Here is a 27,869-nt window from a genome sequence, read left to right as displayed (position 1 = left end):
TCCTCGATTGGCCCCGCGATAGATGCAGGCAATAGATGTTGCCCAGGGAAACCTTATTTCTCTTCCATTCTGTCAAGGTTTCCAGAACCTGGGGATTGTCTTCCAGACGTTGACTGATAGATCGGGAACATCACAGGTGAGCGCAAACATTCATTCATTCATTCCCAGTCCCTGTCCCCGTGGGGTTCACAGTCTAAGGGCGAGAGACGGAACATTCCCATTTTACAGATGAGGTAACTGAGGCCCAAAGGGGTTAAGTGACCCGAAGTCACGAAGCGGGCCAATGGCAGGGCTGGGATTAAAACCCAGATCTCCTGACACTCAGGGCCGAGCTTTTTCCTCTTGGTTATGGAAATCTTAAGGACTTCCTACGTGCCAGGCACTGTACAAAGCACTGGCCACCGAAGGACCGCAACATTTGAAGCTGGACTTGGGTTCTCTGCTTGAGCTGCTCGTGGACTCCTCTCCGTGATCTCAGTTTCTAGCACTGCCTATTCCTCACCTTGCTTGTCTTAGAGTCCAGTCGAATCCCATTTAAGGAGGTGTTTGTTTTTTTTTAAAAAAAAAGGTATTTAATGGTATTTTAAAAATGGTTTATTTAATGATATTTATTGGTTTGGGGTTTTTTGAATGGTATGAGTAATGGCTTACTGTGTGCCAGGCACTATTTTACACGCTGGGGTAATCGGGTTGGCACAGCCCCGTCCCACATGGGGCTCCAAGTCCTCATCCCCAGTTTACAGATGAGGTCACTGAGGCACAGAGAAGTGAAGCGACTTGCCCAAGATCACACAGCAGCCATGTGTCGAAGCCAGTATTAGAACCCAGGTCCTTCTGACTCCCGGGCCCTCGCCCTATCCACTAAGAGGGAGAACGGGTAATGATAAAGCCCCTTTTTACGGATGAGGTAACTGAGGCCCGGAGAATGCTTACGGTATTTGTGAAGCGCTTACTTTGTTCCAGGCACTGTACTGAGCTCTGGAGAAGTGAGTGACCTCGCCCAAGGTCATGAAGCAGATGAGCGGCAGAGCAGGGGATTAGAACCCAGGTCCTTGGGACTCCGTTTCTCTCCAAAAGTCGTAATGGCTGAAGCTGGGCATCCAAAGATGTGCCGCCGATCATCTTCGAGGATTGCCCCGTGATGGTTGCCAGGTGTAGAGGGCAGAGAGGACCATGACGACTTTTGACGAGGAGGCCCATGCTATAATTGCTCCGCTCATTCGTCTGGGATATCGGAAGAGGTTCCCTCAGGACGCATTTCAATCTCCCGTCCACCCGGCCATTTCACGAGTTGAGCATTCCGTGTAACGTGGCGACGTTTCACAGGCACAGGATCTCCGTTTAGTTGCATGACTCTTTCTCTGGGAGAGAGGGAGGAAGGGTCAGCGGAGGAATTGAGGTGCTGGTGATAGGATTTCAGGTGGGGAGATTGCCAGACCTCACGACCGTCGAGAAACAGCGCGTCCTCGTGGACGGAACCCGGGCCTGGGAGACAGAGGAGCCGGGTTCGAATCCCGCCCCTTCCAGCCGACCGCCTGAAGCAGAGATGGCCGGAGACCCTTCCGATTCCGAGACCAGCCTCTCGAAAGAGCCGATTTCCACGAGGCGAGGGAGTCGAACGGACGACTCCCGGAAAGGCGATGAACAAGTCTAAATCCTGACGAGTCGGTGCCGACGGATGTCATGGAGCTAAGCGGTTCCACGTTCGGAGGTGACTTTGTGGATCCTAGCTGGAGATATTAAAATGGCACGGAGATAGATCCGCTGCTTAAAATTCCAACCTCACGCCCGTCTGTTTGCTTTTAATACTTTTGAGAGTCTCATTTACCGGCATCTTTGGAGGAATCTGTTTCAAATCGCCAAGATTCAACCCTAAAACCGCAAATGGAAAGTGAACGGGAAGTGAAAGCGAAGTGTTCGCCCGCCATCTGGATGCGTTCGCTCTGCCGTTCTCCGGAAGGAACAAGCCACCGATCGCGGTGTGGTAGGGTGTGGAGTTCAGCGCTCGGGGATTCTGCAAGGCGGTCTAAGGGTGTTGCTGTTCTGCCCCAGAGGAACTGGGAGAGGATATGCACAGTGACCAGTTTTCCAGTTTTGTTTTTCTTAATGGTATTGGTTAAGCGCCTACTACGTGCCAGGCATTTCACTAAGCCGTAAGGTAGAAACAGTCCACGTCCCACATGGGGCTCATAGTCTTCATCCTCATTTGAAGATGAGGGAACTGAAGCGCAGAGAAATGAAGCGATTTGCCCAAGATCGCACAGCAGACAGGCAGAGGAGTCAGGATTAGAACCCAGGTCCTACTGACCCCCCGCAGGCCTGGGCTGTAGCCACTAAGCCTTGCTACTTCTGTCCAGTTTTCTAATAATAATAATGTTGGGATTTGTTAAGCGCTTACTATGTGCAGAGCACTGTTCTAAGCGCTGGGGGAGATACAGGGTAATCAGGTTGTCCCACGTAAGGCTCACAGTTTACCCCCATTTTACAGATGAGGTAACTGAGGCACAGAGAAGTTAAGTGATTTGCCCACAGTCACACAGCTGACAAGTGGCAGAGCCAGGAGTCGAACCCATGACCTCTGACTCTGAAGCCCAGGCTCTTTCCACTGAGCCACGCTGCTTCACTGCTTCTAATAGTATGGTTTTTCACTGATCGCAGAGGCTTCCTTTTCATTTGGACTGCGCCCAGCTGGATTTGCTTGTATCCATCCCAGCACTTAGTACAGTGCCGGGCACGTAGTAAGCGCTTAACAAATACCACAACCGTTTGTAAAATTTTCAATATCCTGCCTCCCTCCATGACACTTCTGGCCGGTGATTTCGTGGCTCGTGCCCCCGAGTTTTGTGAGTCGGTGAAGCAGCTTGGCCTAGTCGCATCAATCAATCAATCAAATTTATTGAGCGCTTACTGTGTGCAGAGCACTGTACTAAGCACTTGAGGGAGTTCAGTGGAACAGTCTGTAGTTACATTCTTCTCCGCCCATAGTGAGCTTCCAGTCTAGAGGAAGAGCACAGGCCTGCGAGTCAGGAGTCTTGGGTTCTAATCCCAGCTCTGCCATTCTGCTGTGTGACCTTGAGCAAGTCATCTAACTTTCCAGGATTCAGTTTCTTCATCTGTAAAATGGGGGTTAATTATCTGTTCTCTCTCCCCCTTAGACTGTGAGCCCTATGTGGGGCAGAGAATGTGCCGCATCTGACAGACCACTTTGTAGAAAAAGAGACTACAGGAAGAGAAAACTGAGGAGAAAGAAAAGAATGGGTGAGGGAGCAGGAGGAAAAAAGAAATAGGATGGGAAAGAGGAAAAAAAAAATGACCTGAATGTGCAGAGAGGGAAGAGAAACCGAAGAAGTGAGATGATAGTTTCAAAGTCAAGGACAACATCAGGCAGAGTGATTAATTGCTCAGAGAAGCTGGTCATAGAGTGCTCAAAATGGTTTAATTAATTTGCGTGGAATTGATCTGGCTGAGTGAGAGCCCTTTTTGCAGTGAAACATTGAGAGAGTTTTCTCAACTTTTTTTCACGGAAAGGTGATCAGAATGGATAACAGATAGGATCAGAGAGATAGCGATGCCAGCTTTCTATAACATTTCTGGGTCTCGTGACTGCCTATTGAACGGTGTTTATTAAGACCGAATCAATGTAGTCACACATCTAGAGCAATCCAGGGAAACGAAATCTGATTGAGGAGTCTGAATTGTTCAAAAATGGCCAATCAGTCAATCGATTAAGTGCCCACTTGAATTTATGGGTATGGTATTTAAGTGCTTACTATAATCCAGGCCCTTTTCTAATCGCAGGGGTAGATACAAGCCAATCAGGTTGGACGAGGTCCGTGCCCCACGTGGGATTTACGGTCTTCATCCCCATTTTACAGATGAGGTCACCGAGGCACAGAGAAGTGAAGTGACTTGCCCAAAGTCACATGGCAGGCAAGCGGAGGAGTTGGGACTAGAACCCCGGTCCTTCTGACTCCCAGTCCCGGGCTCTATCCACTAGTCCGTGTTGATTCTCTAAATTGACAAAGCCTGTTTTTCAGCGAGCTGGCAAAGGAGACCGCAGTCAGAATCCCCGGTGATTTTCACTCTTCCTTTTCTAAATTAAAAAACACTTGGATGCAGAAAAGCACCGAGTTTCTCCAGTGGGCCTTCGAACATCGTTGACTCACAGAACCGCTGGAGCAAACACCCCCAAATTGCTCTTACGTCAGGATCGGAAAGTTCAGCAAAAGCTCCGTGAAAGGAAGGTACGGATCCCACTAGGGAGGGTGTCTTGAAAGGCGGTGATTTCCTCTACCCTATTTTAGCTGAAACCTCAAATGACCTGTTCTGATGGAGACGCTCCCAAGATGGGGAGGGTGGGAGGGATTTATGGCCTGGTTTTTGGCTGCATGGGGAGAAGAAAGGCCAGATGGAGAAAATGATCTTTTAAGAACGACTGTCACGTCCACCCTTGCGGATAACACGGTTGGGGATAGAACATTTCAGAGCATTGGAAGCATTAGAATGATTTTAGGGCCTTCAGATGTTAGGTTTTTTTCTTTAATGGTATCTGTTAAGCGCTTACTTAGTACCCCAGTTACTGTACTAAACGCTGGGGTCATCAGGTGGGATACAGTCTCTCGCGGGACTGTTCATCTCCATGTTACAGATTAGGGAACTGAGGTAGATAGAAGTTAAGTGACATCATAATAATCATAATAATGATGTTTGTTAAGCGCTTACTATGTGCCAGGCACTGTTCTAAACGACTTGACCAAGGTTCCCCCCTCCCAGCCCCAGATTTTAAAGTCGTTCTGGGCTGGGAATGTGTCCGCTTACTTATCTATTGCACTCTCCCAAGTGCTTAGTACAGTGCTGTGCATAAAGTAAGAGATCAGTAAATACCATTGATTGATAGATTGATTGAGAAAATACCAGAAATTGAATACCATTCAAGGCACTTATCCATGCGCCTAGTACAATGGCTCTGCACACAGTAGGCGCTTAGTAAATATTGCCTACTTCTAATAGTGTTGCTTTTTTCTTTTCTTTTTTTCCGCAGTGACCTTTGTGACCCTCTGAAAAGGTGTTAGCTCCCTAACACACCCCCCGGGAAGAGTGAGCTGAAGAAGAGAAAACCTACGTGACCGGCAAATCCAGCACACTTCCAAGGTTCTTCATTTTCTATCAGCATCTGTGTTGATTCTCTGCTTTAATCCTTTCCCTAAATTATCACCTTGATAACATTCTCCATTAGACTCACCGCTTACTTCTATTTCCAGTTTACATAAATTGCTTCATTACTAGGGAAACTGAATGTTTTATTAATGAGCCCATTGGATTTCTAGGAGTCGTTTTCATGGCCGAATAATCCCGGTCTCCTTTAGAAGAGAAAATTGAGCTGGAAAAATTATCTTTGCGCTCCGGTCTCGTTATTCAATAACTGGAATGTTAATAATGTTAACACAGGTAGGTCTTTAAGCTGACGTGGAAACTTAAAAGTCACCAAAGAGCTTGATGCATTTATGCCACTTTCAAATTTTGACCTCGGGTATTCTCAAATTGCTTGGAAAAAAAAAACCCTCACGTAAGATATAAAGAAGACAGGGTGCTCTTCATCCCCCTCCTTCTCTCTGCTAGATGTTGGGAGAAAGACCGAATGAAGCAGCATGGCCTAGTGGCTAGAACACGGGCCTGGGAGTCAGAAGGACCTGGGTTCTAATTCTGACTCTGACACTTGTCTGCTGTGTGACCTCGGGCAAGTCCCTTCACTTCTGGGTTCGAATCCCGGCTCCGCCACTTGTCAGCTGAGTGACTGTGGGCAAGTCACTTAACTTCTCTGAGCTTCAGTTCCCTCATCTGTAAAATGGGGATTAAAACTGCGAGCCCCACGTGGGTCAATCTGATCACCCTGTATCTACCCCAGCGCTTAGAAAAGTGCTCTGCACATAGTAAGCGCTTAACAAATACCAACATTATTATTATTATTCTTTGTGCCTCACTTCTGTCATCTGTAAAATGGGGGTGAAGACTGTGAGCCTCATGTGGGACAGGGGACTGTGTCCAACCTGATTTAGTTGTATCTACCCCAGCTCTTAAAGCAGTGTTTGACCCACAGTAAGCGCTTAACAAATACCATTATTATTAGCCATTTCATAATAATAATATTGATAATAATAATAGTGCTCAAGTGCTCCCTGCGTGCCAAACATTATGTTAAGCCCCGGGATAGACACAAGATAATTCTAGTGAGACACCGTCCCTGTCTCACATGGGGTTCACAATCCAAGTAGGAGGGAGAACTGCTATTTTGTTTCCATTTTACTGGTGAGGAACAGAGAGAGCGTGAGAGAGAGAGAGAAGCGAAGTGACGATCCACGGTTGGAAAATGTAACGGGCAAGAATTCTCCTTTCCTGTTTGTGCCAGGACCTCAAAGGTCTTTACGGGCGGGAAAGCACAGAGTGTGTGCCGTGTAGCTCTCCATCTATCAGATCGTGACCTGGTTAGGCCGAAGGCTAAGACGTTCTAAGCGACCTCCTGTTCCAAGCTGCTCCTACCTCAGCCCCCCAACTCAGAGACCCCGAGGAGTGAAGATTCCTGAATATCGAACGTTTCAGAGAGGTGGCCGGATCGTGCAATCAGTGGTATTTATTGACGCTTAAAGACTCACAGGAAGCGAGAGGTGGAGACGGGATCAGAACCCAGGTTCCTCGAGTCGTACGTTCCGTGCTGTCTCCGCTAGGCCGCTCTGCCTCCCGATATTACAGCTAAAGCTACTTCCAGGAGTTTGGGAATGCATCCTGATTTATAATCCATGTCTAAGGAAAATATACGGAGCCGTCTTTCTCTTTTGAAGACGACGCTGCCGTCCGTTTTACAGAGAAGTGAAGCGACTTGCTAACGTAGTCTCAATTGGAGGGAGGAGGATTTAATCCCCATTTTAGAGATGAGGGAACTGAGGGACGGAGAAGCTAAGTGACTTGCCCGGGGTCACACAGCAGATAAGCGGCGGAGATGGGATTAGAACCCACGTTCTAGCTCTCAGGCCCGTGCTGCTATCCATGAGATGACAATTATTAATAATAATGGTATTTGTTAAGCACGTACTAGGTGTCAAGCACTGTTCTAGGCGCTGAGATAAATACAAATGGGGCTCACAGTCTTCCTGCCCATTTTACTGATGAGGTGACTGAGGTCCAGAGAAATGAAGTGACTTGCCCAAGCAGGCAGGCTGCCAGGCAGCAGACAAGTGTCTTTGGTGGGGTTAGAACCTATGTCCTTCTGACTCAGGCCCGGGCTCTATCCACCGTGCCGTGCTGCTTCCCAACTGTGTCAGCGGCGCAACCGGCAACTCGGAACACACCCCGACTTGCGTTATGCTATGGGGTTTGCCTCTTGGTGTGTGTGTTGCCTCTGGGTGCCCTGATGTTTATGAATCTCTTTTCTCCAGAAGGAGGTGTGGAGAATCCTAAGCAGAAGGCTGCCCCGTTCGCCAAACTAGATATAGGCCACAGCTATTTAGTTTTTCAATCCCTTGGGGGTCTAATGACTTCTTTCCCATGTCTCAGCCCCATTAACGACTCTTGTATCGAATTCCCCTCTGATGGTGAGTTTGTCAGCTTTGGAAGTCGATATAATGAGTTTAGGAGTTGCTATAATGAGTCTATTCAGATTCTTGTAGAATCTTTCTTTCTCTATTGTGATTTATCTTTTTTTTTAATAGTACTTGTTAAACCCTCATTATGTGCCAGGCGCTGTACTAGGCACTGGGGTAGATAGAAAACAATCAGGTTATTATTAACTCATAGTCTAAGGGGAGCTAGAACAGGTATTTAATCACCATTTTACAGATGAGGAAACCTAGGCCCGTCATTTGTAAAATGGGAATTAAATCCTCCTCCCTCCTACTTCATTTTTTTAAATGGTAATTGTTAAGCGCTCACTACGTACCGGGCACCGTTCTAAGCGCTGTGGTAGATACAAAGTAACGAGGTGGGACACAGTCCAAGTCCTACACGGGGCTCACAGTCTTCATCTCCATTTCAGGTGACTGAGGCCCAGAAAAGCGAAGCGGCTTGCCCAAAGGCACGCAGCAGAATAGTGGCAGAGCTGGGATCAGAGCCCAGGCCCTTCTGACTCTCCCGTCCGTGTCCTATCTACTAGGCCACACTCTCTTCCCTGACTTAGACTGGGAGTTAAGTGACTTACCCAAGGTCACACAGGAGACAAGTGATGGACCCAGTATTAGTCTTCGTTCCCCTGACTCCCCCGGCCAGTATTCTTTTTATTAGGTCATGCTGCTTCCCTAGTGGAAAGAGCGCAGGGACATTTGCACTAATAATGATGGGAAACCATTTTGGCTTGGAGACGCAGTCAGAGATTGGTACATCAGTCAGTCTCTTCAGCCTCCGAGAGGATTTAGAAGGCTGGCAAATAAAAATAACTTGGAGAAGCAGTGTGGCTTAGTGGAAAGAGCACGGGCCCGGAAGTCAAAGGACTTGGGTTCTGGTCCGAGATCTGCCACTTATCTGTCGTGTCATCTTGGGCAAATCACTTCACTTGTCTGGGCCTCACTTCCCTCATCTGAATAATGGGAATTTAAGGCTCTGAGCCCCATGTGGGACATGGTCTGTGTCCAACCTGATGAGCACGTATCTACTCCGGCACTTAGTACAGTACCCGGCCCATAGTAAGTGCTTAATAATAACTGTGGTATTTGTGAAGTGCTTACTGTGTTAAGCGCTGAATACCATAAAAAAAACTATCTGGGTCGTATTCTGAGGTTTTCATGCTGGCCTGCTACCTGCCTTTATTCTAGGCACTTAACTTCTCTGGGCCTCAGTTGGCTCATCTGCCAAATGGGGATGAGAAGACTTCACATAGGAGTAAGGATCAATTGAGATAACTAATGCACTTAGTTAAAAAAATTTTTTAAAATCCCCCAGAAATCAGTCATCATTTACTAGGAAAGATATTCAGGAGGGAGGGAGGTTGGTCTGAGACGTAGATTAAAGGGAAATGGATGGTGTTGATGAGGACGAGAATCAAACTCTGATCCAGCGGAACAGGGAAGAGAGACCCGTTTTTCTGGTCGGCTTCCGGATTTTCCCGGAGCCCCAGCCCACAGTTTTCCCAGCATCTTCTCCGTGGGCCGCTTCCTGTAGGAGGGGAAGTCCCAAGTCAACACCCTGGAAAGATCAGGAGAAAGGCGGATTTAGTGGTCAACACCAGACGATAGAGCCCGGGCCTGGGAGTCAGAAGGACCTGGGTTCTAATCTCAGCTGTGCCACAAGTCCGCTGGGTGACCTTGGGCAAGTCACTTAACTTCTCTATGCCACTGTTCCCTCACCTGTAAAACAGGGATTAAGACTGTGAGCCCCATATCGGGCAGGGACTGTGTCTAACCCGATAAACCTGTATCTGTCTCAGCATTTAGAACAGTACTTGGCACATAGTAAGCACTTAAGTATAATAATCATAATTATAATATGATTATTATTCTGACCCCTGAACAGGTCAGCAGATCTGAAAACCCTTGGGCTTCCAACGGGTGACCCTCGGAACTGATCACGATCGACACGAAGACATTGGCGAGGTCTCATCTCTAGAATGTCATCTCGCCACGGGCAGGGAAGGCATCTTCCAAAGCTGTTGTATTGGACTCTCCCAAGTGCTTAGTACAGTGTTCTGCAAACGGTAAGTGCTCCGCACCTCTTTCTCCTCTTCCTCCTTGCTCTCCTCCCTCCCATCCTTTTCTTCCCCTTCCTTCTCTTCTTTCTCCTCTTACTCCTTGCTTTTCAAGTTCTACTTTCCCTTCTCCTTCTCCTCTTCCTCCTGCTCCTCTTCTTTCCCCTGTTACTCCTTGCTCTTCAAATTCTACCTCCCCTCTTTAATATCATCCTCCTTGATGATCTCCTCCTTTTCCCCCTTCTCCCTCCCCTTCTGTTTGTGCTGACAACGTGTCCCACTACGACTTCTACCATCTCATCTGGACTGGTCCTCCTCAAGCCGTTAAACTCCGTAAGGGCCAGGATTGTGTCTACCAGCTCTATTCTTTTATCCTCTCCAAGGCATGTTCCACACCCAGTAAGGGATCAATGATGCTATTGATTGATTGGTTGATCGATGGAGCCAGAGGCTCCCAGCAAGAGCTTGGAAAAGATCAGTCCAACCAAACAGTGACCACTCCTCCCCCACTTCCAGCAGAATTTCTGGGAACATCAGGACAGGCAGCTTTTAACTGAGACAGGGACTGTGTCCAACCTGATTATCTTGTATAATAATAATTGTGGTATTTGTTAAGCACTTACTATGTGCCAGGCACTGTACCAAGCCTGGGCCTGGGAATCAGAAGGTCGTGGGTTCTAATCCCAGCTCCACCACTCGTCTGCTGTGTGATCATTATCAGTCGCCGAGAAACACGGTCTTCCATTTATGCGATTCATCTTCCCATCCTCTTTCCGTAGCCTGTAACTTCAATATGGCCAGTCCATCTGGTAGAATCATAATTGACATTTTTTATACAATTCAGCATCTGTGCCCTTTTTTAACCGGCTTATAAAATTACTTGAAAATAATGACTTTAAACAAGACGTTTGTTCCCTTTAGGTGAAGAACGGGAAGAGCGGAAAAGTACAACGTGTCCCTCATTTTAACGGCAGCCAAAGAACTCGACGAGACTTCAAGCGTCGGATAGAAGGCCTGAGAGGCTTTCGCGACGTAATCATCCAGAAATGTTCTTTCGCGGCACGTTATTCTCAAGGAAGAGATGGAATTGCACCCCGAAGAGCTCTTATTTGTAATGGCTGAGACCTGTTTCACCTCAGAGTTTCCCAAGACATCATACAAGCCATTCCAGAAGCCAGACCCATTTTGATTTAAGGAAATCTGCCAAGATGGGGGGAAAAAAAAAGTTGCGGAGTTCAGATTCATTTTCTGGGGGCAGAGCACTGTACTGAGTATACACAGGTGTGGTGAGCCCACAACAACAACAAGGAAGAAACTCGAAGGCCTTATGGGCTCTGAGACAGGTGCGTGCCGGCCTGTGCGGGCGGAGCATGGAGGGAGGTGCCTGTTCTAGGGGCCTGGGCCAATCAGTCACTGCCACGTAGAGCCACAACTGCGGACAATTAAGACTCTCCTCTTGAATCGTGAAGAAGCAGAGGGAAACATCTGGAGCAGAAGTCGCAGAGAGAATAATAATAACGATGGTATTTGTTAAATGCTTACTAGTAATGATAATGTTGGTATTCGTTAAGCGCTCACTATGTGCAGAGCACTGTTCTAAGCGTGGGGAAGATACAGGGTGATCAGGTTGTCCCACGTGGGGCTCACAGTTTTAATCCCCATTTTATTCATTCATTCAGTAGTATTTATTGAGCGCTTACTATGTGGAGAGCACTGTACTAAGCGCTTGGAAAGGACAAATCGGCAACAGATAGAGACAGTCCCTGCCCTTTGACGGGCTTACGGTCTAATCGGGGGAGACGGGCAGACAAGAACAATGGCAATTTTACAGATGAGGGAACTGAGGCCCAGAGAAGTTAAGTGACTTGCCCAAAGTCACACAGCTGGCAAGCGGCGGAGCCGGGATTCAAACCCATGACCTCTGACTTCCAAACCCGGGCTCTTTCCACCGAGCCACTCCGTGCAAAGCACTGTGCTAAGTGCAGGAGGATACTAGGTGACCAGCTTGTCCCACATGGGGCTCACAGTCTTAATCCCCATTTTACAGATGAGGGAACTGAGGCCCAGAGAAGTGAAGTGACTTGCCCCAAGTCACACGGCTGACAAGCGGCGGAGCCGGAATTAGAACCCACGACCTCTGGCTCCCAAGCCCGGGCTCTTTCCGCTGAGCCACGCTGCTTCTCTAAGCGAGCGGCAGTCGAAAGCGGCAGAGGTCAGCAGCACTTGGAAGCGGAAAGAAGTGTCGGCCGAAAGGGCTCCCTCGACCAGGAGACCGGCATCGGAGTCTTAGTCGAGCCGGTGAGTGAGAGTACATTTGTGTCACTCCCTTGCACGTTGGTAAAACCAAGTTAAAAACTTTCCACAGTAACCTTGGTGGTCGGTGGCGTGGTTTGATTCTGACACGGGTCACCAAGTCTCCCCAGGTCCCGGTTGGTACGAGTCGCGAGGTATTCAGCTCTTTCTACTCTGTTGTTTGACCCTACCGGTGATTTATTTTCTCGTCTTTCTCTCCCACTAAGACCTGGGATCAGGTCTGCTAACTCTGTTTCATTCTCCCAAGCACTTCGTACGGGGCTCTGCACCAAATAAGCAGCGTGGCCTAGTGTGAAGAGCCTGGGAGTCGGAGGACCTGGGTTCTAATCCCGGCTCCGTCACTGGTCTGCCGTGTGACCTCAGGGAAGTGGCTTCATTACTCGGTGCTTGGGGCACCTCGTCTGTAAAATCGATGGATCGATCGTATTTATGGAGCACTCTGTGCAGGGCACTGTACTGAGCCGTTGGGAGACTACAATATAACAGCGTTGGGAGACGTGGGGATTAAGATGGTGAGTCCCACGCGGGACATGGACTGTGTCCAACCTAATTAGCTTGGTTCTACCTCAGCATTTAGTGCTCTGTACCTAGTAAGCGCTCAGCAAGTACCACTGATGGATTAACAGGTACCATAAAAAAGAAGGATGAGGGGTTTTAATTCTAACAGTCTATTTAGAGCCAAGACAGGTCATCTGATGCTCTCGTATCTCTGTCTTCATCTAGCTCTCATGACTGACAGGCAGTGTCTGAGAGAGTTGACTGACTGACAGACTCAATCTCCAAAAAGGCCTGGGAGATGGTGAGTAAAGTCACAGACTTTGGAGTGACGGGAAGGTTAGACAACGCCTCGCACCTCCAAACGCTGAACCTGGAACATTTCCGCCGTTAACGGCAGTGTGTTCTAGAGGCTGGAGCCCGGGGCCTGGGAGTCAGAAGGACCTGGGTTCTAATTCCGGCTCTGCCGATTGCTTGCCGGGTGACTTTGGGCAAGTCCCGATTAATGTTGGTATTTGTTAAGCGCTTACTATGTGCAGAGCACTGTTCTAAGCGCTGGGGAGATACAGGGTCATCAGGTTGTCCCACTTGAGGCTCACAATTAATCCCCATTTTACAGATGAGGTAACTGAGGCACAGCGAAGTAAAGTGACTTGCCCACAGTCACACAGCTGACAGGTGGCAGAGGCAGGATTCGAACCCACGACCTCTGACTCCCAAGCCCGGGCTCTTCCCACTGAGCCACGCTGCTGATTAGACCGTAAGCCCGTCAAACGGCAGGGACCGTCTCTATCTGTTGCCGACTTGTTCATTCCAAGCGCTTAGTACAGTGCTGTGCATATAGTAAGCGCTCAATAAATACTATTGAATGAATCGAATGAACGAATGAAGTCCCTTAACTTCTCTTTGCCTCGGGTTTCTCTACTACCTATTCTGGTTCTTACTTAATGAGTCCCATGTGGGGCAGGGATTGTGTCCGACCTAATTAATTTGTACCTACCCCAGCGCTCACAACAGCGTTTGACACATGTAAGCTGGTTTATTGTTACGGTGTACTCTTCTAAGCGCTTAATACAGTGCTCCGCACACAGGAAGCACGCAGTAAATACAGTCGAATGAATGAATGAAGAAGTGCTTAATGAATGCCATGAAAAAAATAGGGAAAGATCTGCCATTTTGGCCTTTCCCAGGAATGATGAGTCATCTTAGGGAACGTGTCTACCAATTCTGGGATACTGTGCTCTCCCAAGCGCTTAGGACACAGTAAGTACTCAATAAATGCCACTGATTTCCAGTTCGCTCAAGGATCGCAGGAATTATTGGATGACTGGGGCTGGGCTTTCTAGCTCCGCAGGACACGGAGCTGTAGAATCGAGGCTGGGTGGAGAAGGATGGAGGAAGGGCCAGAAAAATATTAGACCAGCACAAGTGAGCGTCTGTGGCTCAGGGACAGGGAGAAGAAGAGAGGGAGAGACAGAGAGAGAGAGAGACAGATTATAATAGTAGTATTAAACTCTGTACTAAGTGCTGGGAAAGAATACAAAAGTGGGAATTAAACACATACTCCTGGCCCTTGGAGAGGGAGAAAGGGAGAGGAAAAGATAATGAGACGGAGGGAAAGAGAAAGACAGAAGCAGATAAAATGAAGGAGAAAGCGTTAGGACGGGAGAAGAAGAGATATGGAGAGAGGGTGAATTTGTTTAACACTTACTGTATGCCCAGCACTGTATCCCCATTTGAAAGATGAGGAAACTGAGGCCCAGAGAAATTAAGCGACTTTCTCAGGGTCAAACAGCAGGCAAGTGGCCGAGCCGGGATCAGAGCCCAGCTCTTCTGACTCCCAGGCCCAAGCTCTTTCAAAGAGAGAGCAAGAGAGAGAGGAAAATACAAAGAAGGGGTAAAGGAGAAAAAGAAAGGGGAATAAGGAAAGAAGATGAAAAGAGGGAGAGGTGGGGACGGGGGCTTGGGTCTTAGAACTGTGGAGATAAGGGAAAATCCCCCAGGATGACCATCTCATTCAAATCAAGACTTCTGGTCACCCTGCCTCTTGATCCAGTCAATCGATTAAAGGTATTTATTGAGCTCTTACTGTGCGATGAACACTGTATTTAGCGCTTGGGAGAGTGTACAGTGCAACAGAGCTGGTAGATGCATTCCCGGCCCAGTCACTCCTAGGAAAGGCAGAAAAAGAACCGTCAGAAACCCAACCCCCTGGAGCAAAGATTAAAATGAGTCTTCTTGCTTGAGGAGCGGAATGGCGATTAGTAAAGATTTATGTCCGATTAAAGCCCAGGACCAGGGCAGTTAAGTCGTAAGCAATTTGCTTGACCTTTGTTTTTTAATGAGGATGTTCCATCAGCCCCTGTCTTCTCACGAAAGGATTCTCAGATCCAGTAAGGATCTTTTTGCCGGGAATTTAGAAGCAGGAATAATCGGCATTTTGATGGATGAGGCTCAAGACACTTCCATCTCTGTTTTATAAACTGCACGGCCAACAGGGAATTATTCCTGTTGACGGAGCAAGGCAGAGCGTTGTGAACACTCGGGATTGTCTCCAATTCAGTATGGAAAGGGCGGTTTTAATTTTTGAAACTATTTCTTGCCAGCAAGCTTGGCAGAACGTAAACACTCTTAGGTATTAGTTTTAGCAACTTCAACCTGCCTGGCTCTGTAATGCAAGTTATAACAAGATTTGGGTGTTTTGGAAACTAGAAAACTAGAAATTAGAAAAACTAATTTGTGATCTTCCCTGCTGAGGTTTGTTGGGTTTATGGGGCGGGGGGGGGGAGCTGTTCAAATTACTGATTAAAATTTCTTCCAGATTAATAATGCTTTGGAAAATTTCTTTCAAAGTGAAGCATGCTTATAAAACCGTATCCTGCAATGCAGCATTCTGATTAACATTCTGGGCCAAACCTGAAATGTCTAACCCCAGCTTTGTTACATACATTATTAACATTTGTAATTCTTAAATGTGCTAATGAAAGTTGCAATTCGATTACGGAGGACTAAAAGAATAAGAAACAGAAAGGCTTGGCCGTGAAATGTATTTATTCGGAAATTGGAATTACCTAGTTCATGAAGTTGATATTTTTCTTAGGCTATAAATCAGTCGGTTGTATTTATGAGTGCTTACTCTGTGTAGAGCTCTGTACTAAGTGGCTGGGATTGATACTGACCTGATTATCCGTTATCTGCCACTCCCAGCATTTAGTACAGTGCTCAGAACACAATCAACCGTGGTATTTATTGTGCACTACCTATTTATTGTGCATTTGGGAGAGTGCAGTGCAACGAAAGTGCTTATTAATGATGATGGTATTTATTAAGCACTTAATATGTGCCAAGCACTGTTCTAAAAACTGGAGTAAATACAGGGTTATCAAGTTGTCCCACGTAGGGCTCACAGTCTTAATCCCCATTTTACAGATGAGGGAACTGAGGCCCAGAGAAGTCAAGTGACTTGCCCAAAGTCACACAGCTGACAAGTGGCGGAGCTGGGATTAGAACCCACGACCTCTGACTCCGAGCCTGTGTTCTTTCCACTAGGCCCCGCTGACTGTTGCTGCTACAACTCTTAAAGCAAATTATCTGTAATTTTGTCAGTGATAAAGACCGTGGAACAAATTCAGCAAATAATCAAAATATGCTGCTAAACCGAACACTGTTTACTGGAAAGATGAGCAGAAAAGACTGTAGAGATGAATCGTAGTGGCAGCATCTGCTTTTCTTAACAATGGCTTAGTAGAAAGAGCCTGGGTCTGGGAGTCAGAGGCCCTGAGTTCTAATCCTGTCTCTGTTTTGTGGGTTTTTTTTTTTAAAGAGAAAAATTTAGCTGTTGGATTTACTTTGATTCCATGTATGTATCCAAAGGCCCCAGGGCTATGAATAATATAACAACGATATGACTTGCAGATTAGGTCTTGGATCTGCTTAATTATCAACCAGCGTAAATCCATTTTCTTAATTCAATGGATGTCCCTAAAATCAAGCCCTGCATCTCCTGGTTCCAACATCACTGACTTGATGACCCCGAGCTTTTATGACTCTAATGCTTGTTGATCTCTCACCAGAATTTCTAAGTGCCATGAGCAGATGGGTTTTCTGCTCTGAATAACTAGATCATCTCTCATTTTCAGGATCTAATCTCATGGAATTTTACAGGCACCAAGACATTACTCCCTCAATTCCCTTTGCATTTTGAGTTCCAAACAAAATTCCCCTTACTGGGTGAAGGCTACCTCCCTTCGGTTAATATTTTATGTAGGCACTGTATTCAGGATGCTAAGTGGCTAACACATTTTAATCTATCTTCTTCCCCATTGGAGAGAACATGGTTTGGGAATCGGAAGGATCTGGGATCCAATCCCAGTCCTGCCACTTGTCTGCTCTGTGACCTTGGGTGAGTCACTTCACTTCTCTGTGCCTCAGTTCCCTCATCTGTAAAAAGGAGATTAAGTCTGTGAGCGTCCCTGTCTGTGTCCAACCTGAATTTCTTGTAGCTATCCCAGCACTTAGTACAGTGCCTGGCACATAAGTGCTTAACAAATACCATGATTATTGCTATTATTAGTGTCTTGGCTCTATAAGTAGACTATCCATCAGACATTGACTAAAATCTCATAAATGTGGAGAAGCTGAAGGAGGAGGAGGAGGAGAAGAGGAAGAGAGGAGGGAAGGGGAAGAGAGGAAGGACTGGGTGGAAAAAGAGGGGACGATAGGACAGGAAAGATGACAAACTTTTCCTGGCTCTCTCACCTTGATTACCTCTCCTTCTTTTCCTTCATCACATCCCTTAACCCTATATCGCGCTCCTAAGCACTTTGTAAAGTGTGATTGATCCATTGATTGAGCCAGTTCAATTCCAATTCTTAGATACCTGAATATTTTTCTTAAATTGTTTGAGACAGCCAAAATATCCCCGGGGCATATAATCGGCCAAATCAATCCATCGATGGTATTTATTGAGAGGTAACTGTGAACAGAGTACTGTAATAAGCATTTGGGAAAGTACAGTACAACAGAATTGGTCTCGATGATTCCTGCCACAAGGAGTTTACAATCCACAGTGGTTAAATAGTGGTCATAATTTAGGTCTGGAAAGTCACCATTATGAGTAAAATATTGAGTGGGAGAATGAAAGCGGTCTTATTTAACTCTCTCGGGGCCCCAGGAAGTCACAGAAATGGAAATTGAGTCATCGACCTTAAGCTCCTCCTCTAGATCGTAAGTCCCTTGTGAGCAGGGAATAGATCTACTAACTTCATTCTACTGTAATCTCCCAAGCACTCAGCACAGTGCTCCGCACACAGGAAATGCTCAATAATTACCACTGATTATTCCTTCTATAACCAACCCCAGATCACGACAAACGTCACAGTATCGATGCTTTTGTTTCCTGCGGGGGTTGGGAAGGGGAGGGAGTTTGGCCAAAAAAAAAAAAAAATCCAACACCTAAAATCACTGGATTGCCTGGTTCGTATTTTGGGATTGCAGAGAACCAAGTCTGAATGCCCCTTCAGTCGGCTGTCTTAGAAACAGACACTGCTCCTCACCCCGTGTCGTCTCTCAGTATAGCTGCACGGTGAGCGTACACGGGGTCGATATTTCTTTAGAGTCACTGGCTCGAAAGAGAATGTTGAACTGCCAGATAATGAAAACCGAAGGGAGCTCTCTTTCTCCTGGGTTTCCGGGTGACTTTGCCGCGGCTGGGTATGGAAGAGTTTATTGTTCCGGATGAAGAGAATCCTTTGAGGCCAAACACTATTCTGGATTAGTCAGAAGCCAGTCTCTGAATCATTCTCGGTAGACAAGGTCCTTTGTCAGTTTTTCTCCTCAAACTAGAAGGACCTGGCTTCTAATTCCAGGAATGTGTCTGCTAACCCTGTTGTATTGTCTTCTCCCGAGCGCTCAGTGCAGTGCTCTGCACACAGTAAGCGCTCGATAAATACCGGTGATTGAAACACCCTTGGTTCATTTGGTCCTTGCCTTATCTCTCTGAGGTAGGGAGAAGTAAAGTTTTATATATCCGTTTCTCAGAAGTGCAAGCTGAGGACCAGAGAAGTTAACTGACCTGTGGGACGAGATGATGATGATGATAACTGTGTTATTTGTTAAAGCGCTTACGGTGTACCAGGCACTAGAGTGGATACAAGCAAATCAGGTTGGACACAGCCCCGGTCCCACATGGGGCTCGCAGCCTCAATCCCCATTTTACATATGAGGGAACTGAGGCACAGATAGGTGAAGTGACTTGTCCAAGGTCACACAGCAGACAAGGGGCAGAGCCAGGATTAGAACCCATGATCTATTGGATCCCGGGCCCATACTCTGTCCACTACACTACACTGACTATTCATTGCCATTGTTCTCGTCTGTCCGTCTCCCCCGATTAGACCGTAAGCCCGTCAAACGGCAGGGACTGTCTCTATCTGTTGCTGACTTGTTCATTCCAAGCGCTTAGTACAGTGCTCTGCACATAGTAAGCGCTCAAAAATACTATTGAATGAATGAATGAATACACCATGCTGCTACTCTACAGCCCTGAAACTGGAACCCAGGAGTCCTGACTCCCGGACGCTCGGCCCACTTGACCCCACTGTCTCCCAATATGAGCTTAGTCCACAAATTGTTGTGTCTTTATCTTCCCGATTAGCACATCTATCTTTTTGACTAATAGCTCTCCACCTCCCTAACCCACCAAGGGTTTATTGGAATCAGTTCATCGCGGCCAGTGATCGTGTTCACCACCTGTTGTCCTACCCCAAGCGCTTAGTACAGTGCCCTGCATACAGTAAGCGCTCAATAAATTTGACCAGTTCTGGATCCACCCGGGCCTTTTGTCCTCTCAACTCGCCGTACCTATAACCGACGTCTCCTTATCCTCGTGTGACTGGGAACTTGCGTCGTGAGCCAACCCATCCATCGGTGGTATTGATTGAGCACTTACTGTGAGCAGAGCACTGTACTAAGCGCTTGGGAGAGGACAGTCCAACAGAGAACAGAGTCGGTAGACCGGTTCCCTGCCCACAACGAGCTCATCCGACTTCAAAGGAAGTTGCCTTCGCTCTCTAGCGCTGCCCAACCGGCCCACTGAATTCCTCAGGAGGGGAAAATAATGGCTGGTGAAAAACCTAAATTGGGGAAATTCATATCTTTCACCAACATCTGTCAGGGAGAAAGAAAGGCTCCCACCAGCCCAAGACAGATGTTTCTGTCAGCCTAACCGCTGAGCTCTTTGTAGTTCCAATAGCTCGGTGATTTGGAGAGAGTGGAATAAATGGAGTTTCCTCGTTTCTGATCTAGCTCAAGGAGGTAGTAAATGAATCAAAGGAATGGGGATTTGCCAAAATACTGCAACGCTCTCAAGCTATTAAAAAAGCCAGCTGGGTTGACAGCGATTTTATGACAGCTGATTAAATTCATCGATGCAACGGCAAACACCCTCGGTCTTTCTCCCTTCACGCTGGCCTCTGATTCTTCCTTACTGGAGGCGACTGTTTGGATTTGTACTGTATATCGAGCTGTCCTTTATAAGCGCTGAACAAATACCGTGATTATTATTATCATTAGGCACAGATGAGGTTATCGATCCAAAGATTTCGCTCCAGCATGGAACCGTGCGAGAAATGAGGTTGATCTGCCAGGGGGTGCAGATATAAATCAATCCATCGGTGCTATTTATTGAGTGCTTACTGTTTGCAGAGCTCTGTACTAAGCGCCTGGGAGAGTTGGGAGACATGTTCCCTGCCCGTAGCAGGCAAATAGTAGGATTTTTACTGTCTGCTGAGCACTGTTCTGTACTAAACAGCGGGATAAGTTTCATAGAAATAGATCAGACACAGTCCCTTTCCCACATGGGTCTCCCAATCCAACAGAGAGGGCACAGGGATCGAATCCCCGTTTTGCAGGTGCAGTAACTGAGTCATAGAGAAGTTAAGTGACTTGCCCAATGTCACTCAGCAGACAAGTGGCAGACCCACTTTCGGCTTAACACTCACAGGACACTAAGTCAGTGCTCTTTATTATGGTACTTGTTGGACACTTACTATGTGTGTCGAGCACTGTACCAAGCGCCGGGTTAGATCCAAGCTGATCAGGTTGGACAAAGTCACCGTCCCACCTGGGGCTTGCAGTCTGAGTCTCCTTCGAGGGGATCTAGCCGAGCCCTGAACCAGCTCAACATTTTCCATCCCAGAATGGTTCTTGCCACAGCAGGCGGAGAGACAGTTCATCCAAAACGGCCCCGCCGACGTAAGCGGGTTGTAATACTAGACCCACATAGATAAAGGGAGAAAGAGAGAACGGCGGCCGCCCCGTACAAGGCGACAATAGTAGTTCCAGGAAAATAGGGGCAAAATTGTTCCGTTGGAGCCGATTTGTTTCCGAAATCCATTTGGCAGATAAAAGCCCACGTTGAATGGTCGTGCGTCGTCTGTGTGATGTATCACTGAGGAGAAAAGAAGTCCATTCTGTAGCAGCGAATTGGTGGAGCCTGCTGATTTTGTGACACTGCCGAAAATTATCTCTCGGGGTTTGGAAGGGTGAAACTGCAGGGGTGGTGGAGTATTTGGGGAGAAGACATCAATCAGCGGTATCTATTGAGCGCTTACTGTGTGCAGAGCACTGTACCGAGCTCTGGGGAGAGTACGAAACAGCAGAGTTGGAAGACATGTTCCTCACCCTCCAGGAGTAATCAATGCAGTAAACAGGCAGTAATCAATCAATGTATTTACTGAGCACTTATTGTGTGCAGAGCACTGTACTGAGCGCTTGAGAGTGTTAGGGAGAGTGTGATAGAGCAGAGTTAGTAGACTCATTCCCTGCCCACCTGGAGCTTACACTCTACTGGGGGAGACAGACATAAATATAATTAAATAAATCACAGATATATAGTGTCGTGCTCTATGCCCAATGGATATTTACTAGATACCAGTGACTGATTATTTTTTTTTTATAATAGTATTTGTTTGGTAAGCACTTATTATGTGCAGGGACTATATTAAGATCTGGGGTAGATATAAGTCAGTCGGGTTGGGACTCCTCTATTGTATTCTCCCAAGCCCTTAGTATAGTGTTCCGCACAGTGAACACTCGATAAATGCCATCACTAACGGTGAGGAGAAACTCCCGTGTCCGAACTTGTATCCATCCCAGCGCTTAGTACATTTCTTGGCACAAAGTAAGCGTTGAATACCTACCACACTGTTTCATTATTATTGCCTGATCTACGAGTCTCGGGCCCTTTGCGGTTCAGAAATTTCCCTTCACAACACTTGGCCGAAAGGAAACAACAGAGAGAAAGAAATGCATTATGGAAAACCACATGCTTATCTCTGGCTCTTCCCTGTCTTGGAAGTGAGGATTCTGTTTCTGCCAGTGAATGCGCTGGTGCCGTGTAAGGTGCTATACAACATTAATGAACAGAAAAACTTTTCACATTTTTTGGCTGACGGTAGGACAGACAACAAATGTGTTTCAACGGGAATGCTAAAAAGAGAATCGCCCCAGAGCCACGAGCCTTTGATTGTTGAACGTAAAGTGTTGTCTATGAGAAAGGTGATAAAAATGTGTCAGTATTCAATGCCTTGAGAACTCTGTGGGCCTTTGTTTTCAGCAAAGACAGTAATATCTGGGAATTTCAAAAGCTTACATTTTATGCTGTTTATAACTGAATATACAGCTACTGTCTTTAGTTTGGTTCGGCAATACTTTCCTTTATGTTGTCTGAGACTGGTTTAGTTGGACACAGTTAGGTTTAGATTCTGAAGGCCTTTTTGATCTTTTTTCTTAAAGTAAGGCTTTGGGGATTCACAGTGTGACGGAGTGGAAAAGACAGCTTGGTGACTCCCGCCAAAAACTTTCTGTGACCAATTTCCTTTCGGTCATTAAAAACTGCTTAGAACATCAAAAGGAGACCTCGGGATTTGATAAGTTACGGAGTTGACTTGGTTGTAAAAGTTAAACGTAATGAATCCGTTCATTGATAGCAGTGCTTTATAGACTGTGTCTGTCTCCTCCCCCTCTAGACTTCAGGCTCTTTGTGGGCAAGGGAACATATCTACCAGCTCTGTTATAATCAATCAATCAAAGGTATTTATTAAGTACAATGTGCAGAGCACTGTACTGAGGGCTTGGGAGAGCACCTCCAAAATGCTTATTACAGTGCTGTGCACCCAGTAACTGCTCAATAAATACCATTTGATGCTCGATTGTTTCCCTCTGTTCCGAGACTGACTTCATGAAAAATCCAGCCCTAATATCTTCCATGGTGAAATGTTTGGGGTGTTGAAGAGATTTACATATTCCTATTATCACACAGCTTGTGTTTCTCTTAGCTTATTGACTAAACCCACCCTCTCAATTCATCCAAAAATGTGAGACAGGGACTGTGTCCAATCTGATCATCTTTGTATCTTCCCTAGTGCTTAATAGAGTGTTTGGCACACTGTTTGGCACACTACCATGTCCTTAACAAATACTCCCATTATTATGACTAATATAACCACACATTTCTTCCCCCTTGTTATACATTATTATTAAATGTGTCTGGGAAAGTCTGTTTATTGTATTATACTCACCCAAGTGCTTAGTACAGTTCTCTGCACACAGTAAGCGCTCGAATACTGTTGAATGAATGAATGAACTGGCCCATGGACAGTCCCATAAATAAGGAGTGAATGCTCAAACAGCACTGTAACTTTAAAAATGGAAAATAAGGTCCATTATTTAAGAAAAATCCTCTTTCTCGTAACTGCTGAAAATTTTTTCAAAGAAATCATACCCACCGAGGATACGGTTTATGTTTGGCACTAAAATTTGTACTTTTCCAAAAGAAGCCTACATCCGATGTGTAATCGCAATTTGTTTAGAAACACTATGGCATCCCGAAACAGTGAGTGGTGTTTTAGGCTTGTGGTCCATATTCGACAGGAAACTGGCTTTTTGGCGGGTGGAATCAGATCACTACAGCTGATGTGGCTCCACATTTTCTCTTCTCGATATCGTCAAATCCTTTTGGATTAATATTGAAATACAAGTGGTGGCAATGAAAATCATTGGGAAGGAAAAAAAAATTACCAGCTTTCAAGGAAGCGTGTAGGGCTGACACCTCCCCCTGAACCCTTGGATGTGTTTTGAGTCGTGCAATTTGGTGCCCAGTTTTAAGCCACTCCAGAGAACCTCTCTGTGTTGACAAAAGTAAGATGGTCAATTTCAAGTTGGAAAAAGTACTTGGGTTGCCGAGGAAGTGAGGAAGGAGAGAGAAAATGCCCACACCTCCTCTTTTTCCTGACCCCTGGGCAATTCAATATATGAATAAGCATTGTTCACAGAATGAAACCCTCTCTGCCATTTTGAGTGAATCTGGAGGACTGGTTTTTCCACAGGACTAAAGCAGTTCACCTCATATTCCTTAACGATATTGCTTCCATCCTATGAAGTCCTTTGTCAAGAATATCAGATGCCAAAGAGTGATAATAAAGTGGTAGTTCATAATGTAGACACCCTACCTGTTCAGATTCACTTCTAGTTCAAGTTCAGTGATCCCGATAGCCATCAGAAGGTCTTTTCTGGCTACTTTTACAAACCTAAGCTTTGATTCACATATTTGATTTGGCACAGAAGTTACCATAGAGTAACATAAAAACAAGAATGATTTTTTTTTCCAATCCTCATCATGGAAGTTGTAATTTTTAGATTGTTTTTGGATCTTGCCAAAGTAATCTGCTATTTTGGGGATCCCAAGCCTATTTTTCTCTTGGAATTCTTCCTGAAACCACTTAAAAGTTGCCTTTTTTGCTGAAATATGGACATCATTACTAAGTTGCCTGTCAGGCCTTGTTTCAATAACGTGAGAAGCAACATGAGAAGCAGCGTGGCTTAGTGGAAAGAGCCCAGGCTTGCGAGTCGGAGGTCATGGGTTATAATTCCGGCTCCCCCACTTGTCAGCTGGGTGATTGTGGGCAAGTCACTTAACTTCTCTGAGCCTCAGTTACCTCGTTTGTAAAATGGGGATTTAGGCGGTGAGCCCCACGTGGGACAACCTGATTACCGTGTGTCTCCCCCAGTGCTTAGAACGGTGCTTGGCACATAGTAAGCGCTTAACAAATACCATCATTATCATCATCAGTCCGTAACCTGTAGCAGTCCGTAGCTGGGGGAAGGAAAATTTGGAAGATGTAAAATATGACTTTAGACCAATGTATAAACTTTTGAAGAGTGTCCTGTATTTGGCAGCACCATGGATTAGAGAGAACAACTGAGCATTAATGCTCATCAAAATCAGGGGCCTGGAGAAACAGTCAGGTTTTAACAAAAATATAAGAAGTAATCATAGTAATTGTAGTATTTGTTAAGCGCTTAGTATGTGTCGAGCACTGTATTAAGTTTTGGGGTATATTAAAGATAATTAGGTGGGACGTAAACCCTGTCCCCCACTGGGGCTCATGGACCGATGGGGAGGGCGGACAGGTATTTTACAGAGGAAGAAAGAGACACCTTGAGGCAGAGAAGTCAAGTGACTTGTCCAAAGTCGCACAGCAGGCAGGTGGTGGATTCGGGATTAGAACTCTGGCCTTCTGACCCCCGGGGCCAAGCTCATTTCATTAGGCCACGAGGTAGTGGGCGTTTTCTAAAAGTGTCATCTTTGGGTTATTTCCATAATCTATTCATTAGAAAAATAAATTAAAAGCAGCAAAATGTGTGAGCAGGTTGTGTGGCTCTGATATTTAGAATTTCTCCCTGAGGTCAGTTCATCCAGTGCCTGTTTATTGCCTCTGTAATGCACTATAGGGCCCTTAGTGTTATGAAAGCATTAGCCTGCCTGTCCTGTTTAACACTCTGAAACAAGTTTAAACTCTTGAGACAATTAGGCTCTCTGTCCCTGTATGCACAGTTTGAATTATTGGAATAGATGACTGCGGGATATGGGAGTACCCAAATGCTTTACTTGGGTGCAAGCTGAAAAATCTGGGCATAGACATGTACTTTTCTATTTATAGTTAGAACCCCTAACTATTGACCGCCACACTTATTTCTGCCATATTTTAGCGGGTACGTGAATTCAGCTCTAAGGAATTACACAAATATATCACCAGGGTGTTCTGTATTATTCTACTTCTGCTCACAGGCTCATTTGTATGTGAACTAAGACTCCTAGGAAATCCTGGAAAATTAAGATTGTGTTCTATTAAATGAATAAATGTGGCCGTTACATATCTGGCCATTATTTTCTGTCCACTTGGAGAAATGTTCTATTTTCTAAGTTTTTATAGAGAACGGCCAATTCCAGCCCCCACTCTGCAGTTTCACTAGAACCGAGCAAGGAGCAGCTCCAAAACACATTCAATAGACAAAAAGCTCTATAGAAACGGTAGCAAGCTTAGGGGAAGGAATGCATGATAAATGAAGAATGTGACCACGGAGATAACTGGTATGGGCAAATGAGCTTTTTACTGTACCACGTGGAAATCCAAGAGCTAGTTACTGTAGGACATCATACCGAGAAAACAGAATGGGATTATAACAGCAACTAAAGCCCATTCGCGAAGCAGAAGGCCAGTATTGTGCAAAGTTTTCACTGCCGTGTCACAGGATTTGTTTGTATTGCTATTTTGTCATTTTTTAAAAAATCATGAATAAGGGTTCCTGAATTTTTAAATAATGAATTGAGTATTTTAGTAGGGAAAATAACACTGGACTCAGTTGCTGTACCTCGTGTTTTCCGTATGCCTTTGGACCAGAACGTGGATAAGGGATTAGGGAATATTTTCCCTATAGCATGAGCCTGTTTGGGTAGAGCAGTGTGGTCTAGTGGAAAGAGCCTAGACATGGTGGGATGGAGGGATGGAGGGGTGGGTTGGTTTGGTGGGAGGCGGGGGACCTGGGTCCTAATCCCGTCTCCTCCACACCTCTGCTGTGTGACCTTAGGCAAGTCACTTCACTTCTCCATGCCTGTTGCCTCATTTGTAAAATAGAGATTAAGACTGCAAACCCCACATGGGACGAGGACTGTGTTCAACCTCAGGGCCGAGGGTGAGGGGAGGGAATGAAGGGAACAAATCAGGTTGATGCTGAAGGGAGTGGAAGAAAACGAAACAAGCCATTGTAGGTCAGGAGGGAGATCTTGCGGTGCAATGATTCATAAAGATCAACAAATGTTAATTCACTTCAAGAACTCTACCGTCTAATTACAAAATGTAAATAGATCACTGTTTAAATAGCAGGGAGACTTAAAAGTTTAAGGCTTCTGGGCCCCAGGGGAGTAGAATGTCTATTAAAAGTGTGCAGAAAGAATTCTCACCGTGTTTGAACTCGAGACGATGGTTTTATCTGCGCAGCTTCACAGAGGGATGAGCTGCCCTCAATCTCCAGCCCGGAACTCCATTTGGGTTTGGGTTGCGTGATTGAGGACAGACTTTGGCCCGGAACATTTTGTAGCTTGATGTCAACGTCCGCCTGAAAAACGGAGAAAATTCCCTTTCGACTCAGCTGCGCATCTAAGGAGGCGAAGCTATATTTCCTCTGCCCTCTGAACTCTGTCCACTGTCCTCTACCCTTCAGGGCCTGTGTGATCTGTTCCTCCACCTCCGCCTTCTTGCCCCTTCCTCTCCCACATCCCTGATCCTCTGCTACGAGTTCCCAGCTGCAGCGGTGAGGGGGAAGGACGGACTCGAACTGGCACACGAGCTTCATTTTCCTCAGCCCTCAGCTCAGTCTGCGAACTGCTAAGGCCCCGTGCTGTGCAAGCCTCTTGAAAATCAGTCTAGTGCAGGATCAACAAACCACTTCATTAATATCCTCTAATCATCCTCACCAAAAACTGTCACTGCTAGTTGGGAGAGTTGCATCAGCCATTTCTTTGGTACTGATGTGTGTCTCCCCACCTGTACACTGTAAACTCATTGTGGGCAGGGATTGTGTCTGTTTATTGTTGTACTCTCCCAAGTGCTTAGTACAGTGCTGTGCACACAGCACTCAGTAAATACCACTGAATGAATGAAAGTGAATGAATTCTCCTCTTGCCCAGCACCCCTAGTTATTTCTTCCTCTTCGGTGGGATCCTGCTCTAAAGAGGAGCGGATATCTCAAAGCAGCGTTGCCTAGCGGATAGAGCACGGGCCAGGGAGACAGAAGGACCTGGGTTCTAATCCCGGCTCCACCACAGTCATCTGTCATATTCAGCATCTACTGTGTGCAAAGCACTGTACTAAGCGCTTGGGAGAGTACAACACAACAACAGACACATTCCCTGACCACAACGAGCTGTTGTGTGACCTGGGGCATGTCACTTCTTCTCTTGTCCTCATCTATGAAATGGGGATGAAGGCTTTGAGCCCCATGTGGGACAGGGACTGTGTCCAACCTGATTAACTTGTATCCACCCAGGCACGTA

The 27,869-nt window shown here is 46.2% G+C and overlaps 2 long non-coding RNA genes across 3 annotated transcripts in view; both read left to right on the top strand.

Annotated features, from left to right (window-relative positions):
- The first annotated feature begins 3,943 nt into the window (after positions 1 to 3,943).
- Positions 3,944 to 11,754, top strand: LOC114816982. Of its 2 annotated transcripts, XR_003764806.1 has the most exons (5): positions 3,944 to 4,244; positions 5,042 to 5,151; positions 9,496 to 9,676; positions 10,589 to 11,010; positions 11,715 to 11,754. It is a non-coding gene; the product is annotated as an uncharacterized LOC114816982 (long non-coding RNA). The 2 variants fall into 2 exon arrangements; XR_005660866.1 differs by lacking the exon at positions 11,715 to 11,754 and having other exon boundaries at positions 10,589 to 11,184.
- Positions 11,755 to 11,802: 48 nt separating this feature from the next.
- LOC120638866 overlaps positions 11,803 to 27,869 on the top strand; it is a 119,592-nt gene continuing 103,525 nt past the window's right edge. Inside the window, exon 1 of the long non-coding RNA XR_005660881.1 lies at positions 11,803 to 11,965. This is a non-coding gene — a long non-coding RNA (uncharacterized LOC120638866). The remainder of the gene's footprint in view (positions 11,966 to 27,869) is intronic.

Source organism: Ornithorhynchus anatinus, chromosome 15, assembly GCF_004115215.2.
Source record: "Ornithorhynchus anatinus isolate Pmale09 chromosome 15, mOrnAna1.pri.v4, whole genome shotgun sequence".
Lineage (NCBI taxonomy): Eukaryota > Metazoa > Chordata > Mammalia > Monotremata > Ornithorhynchidae > Ornithorhynchus > Ornithorhynchus anatinus.
Note: the sequence above shows the minus strand (reverse complement) of the source record. Positions and strands in the feature narration are given on the sequence as shown.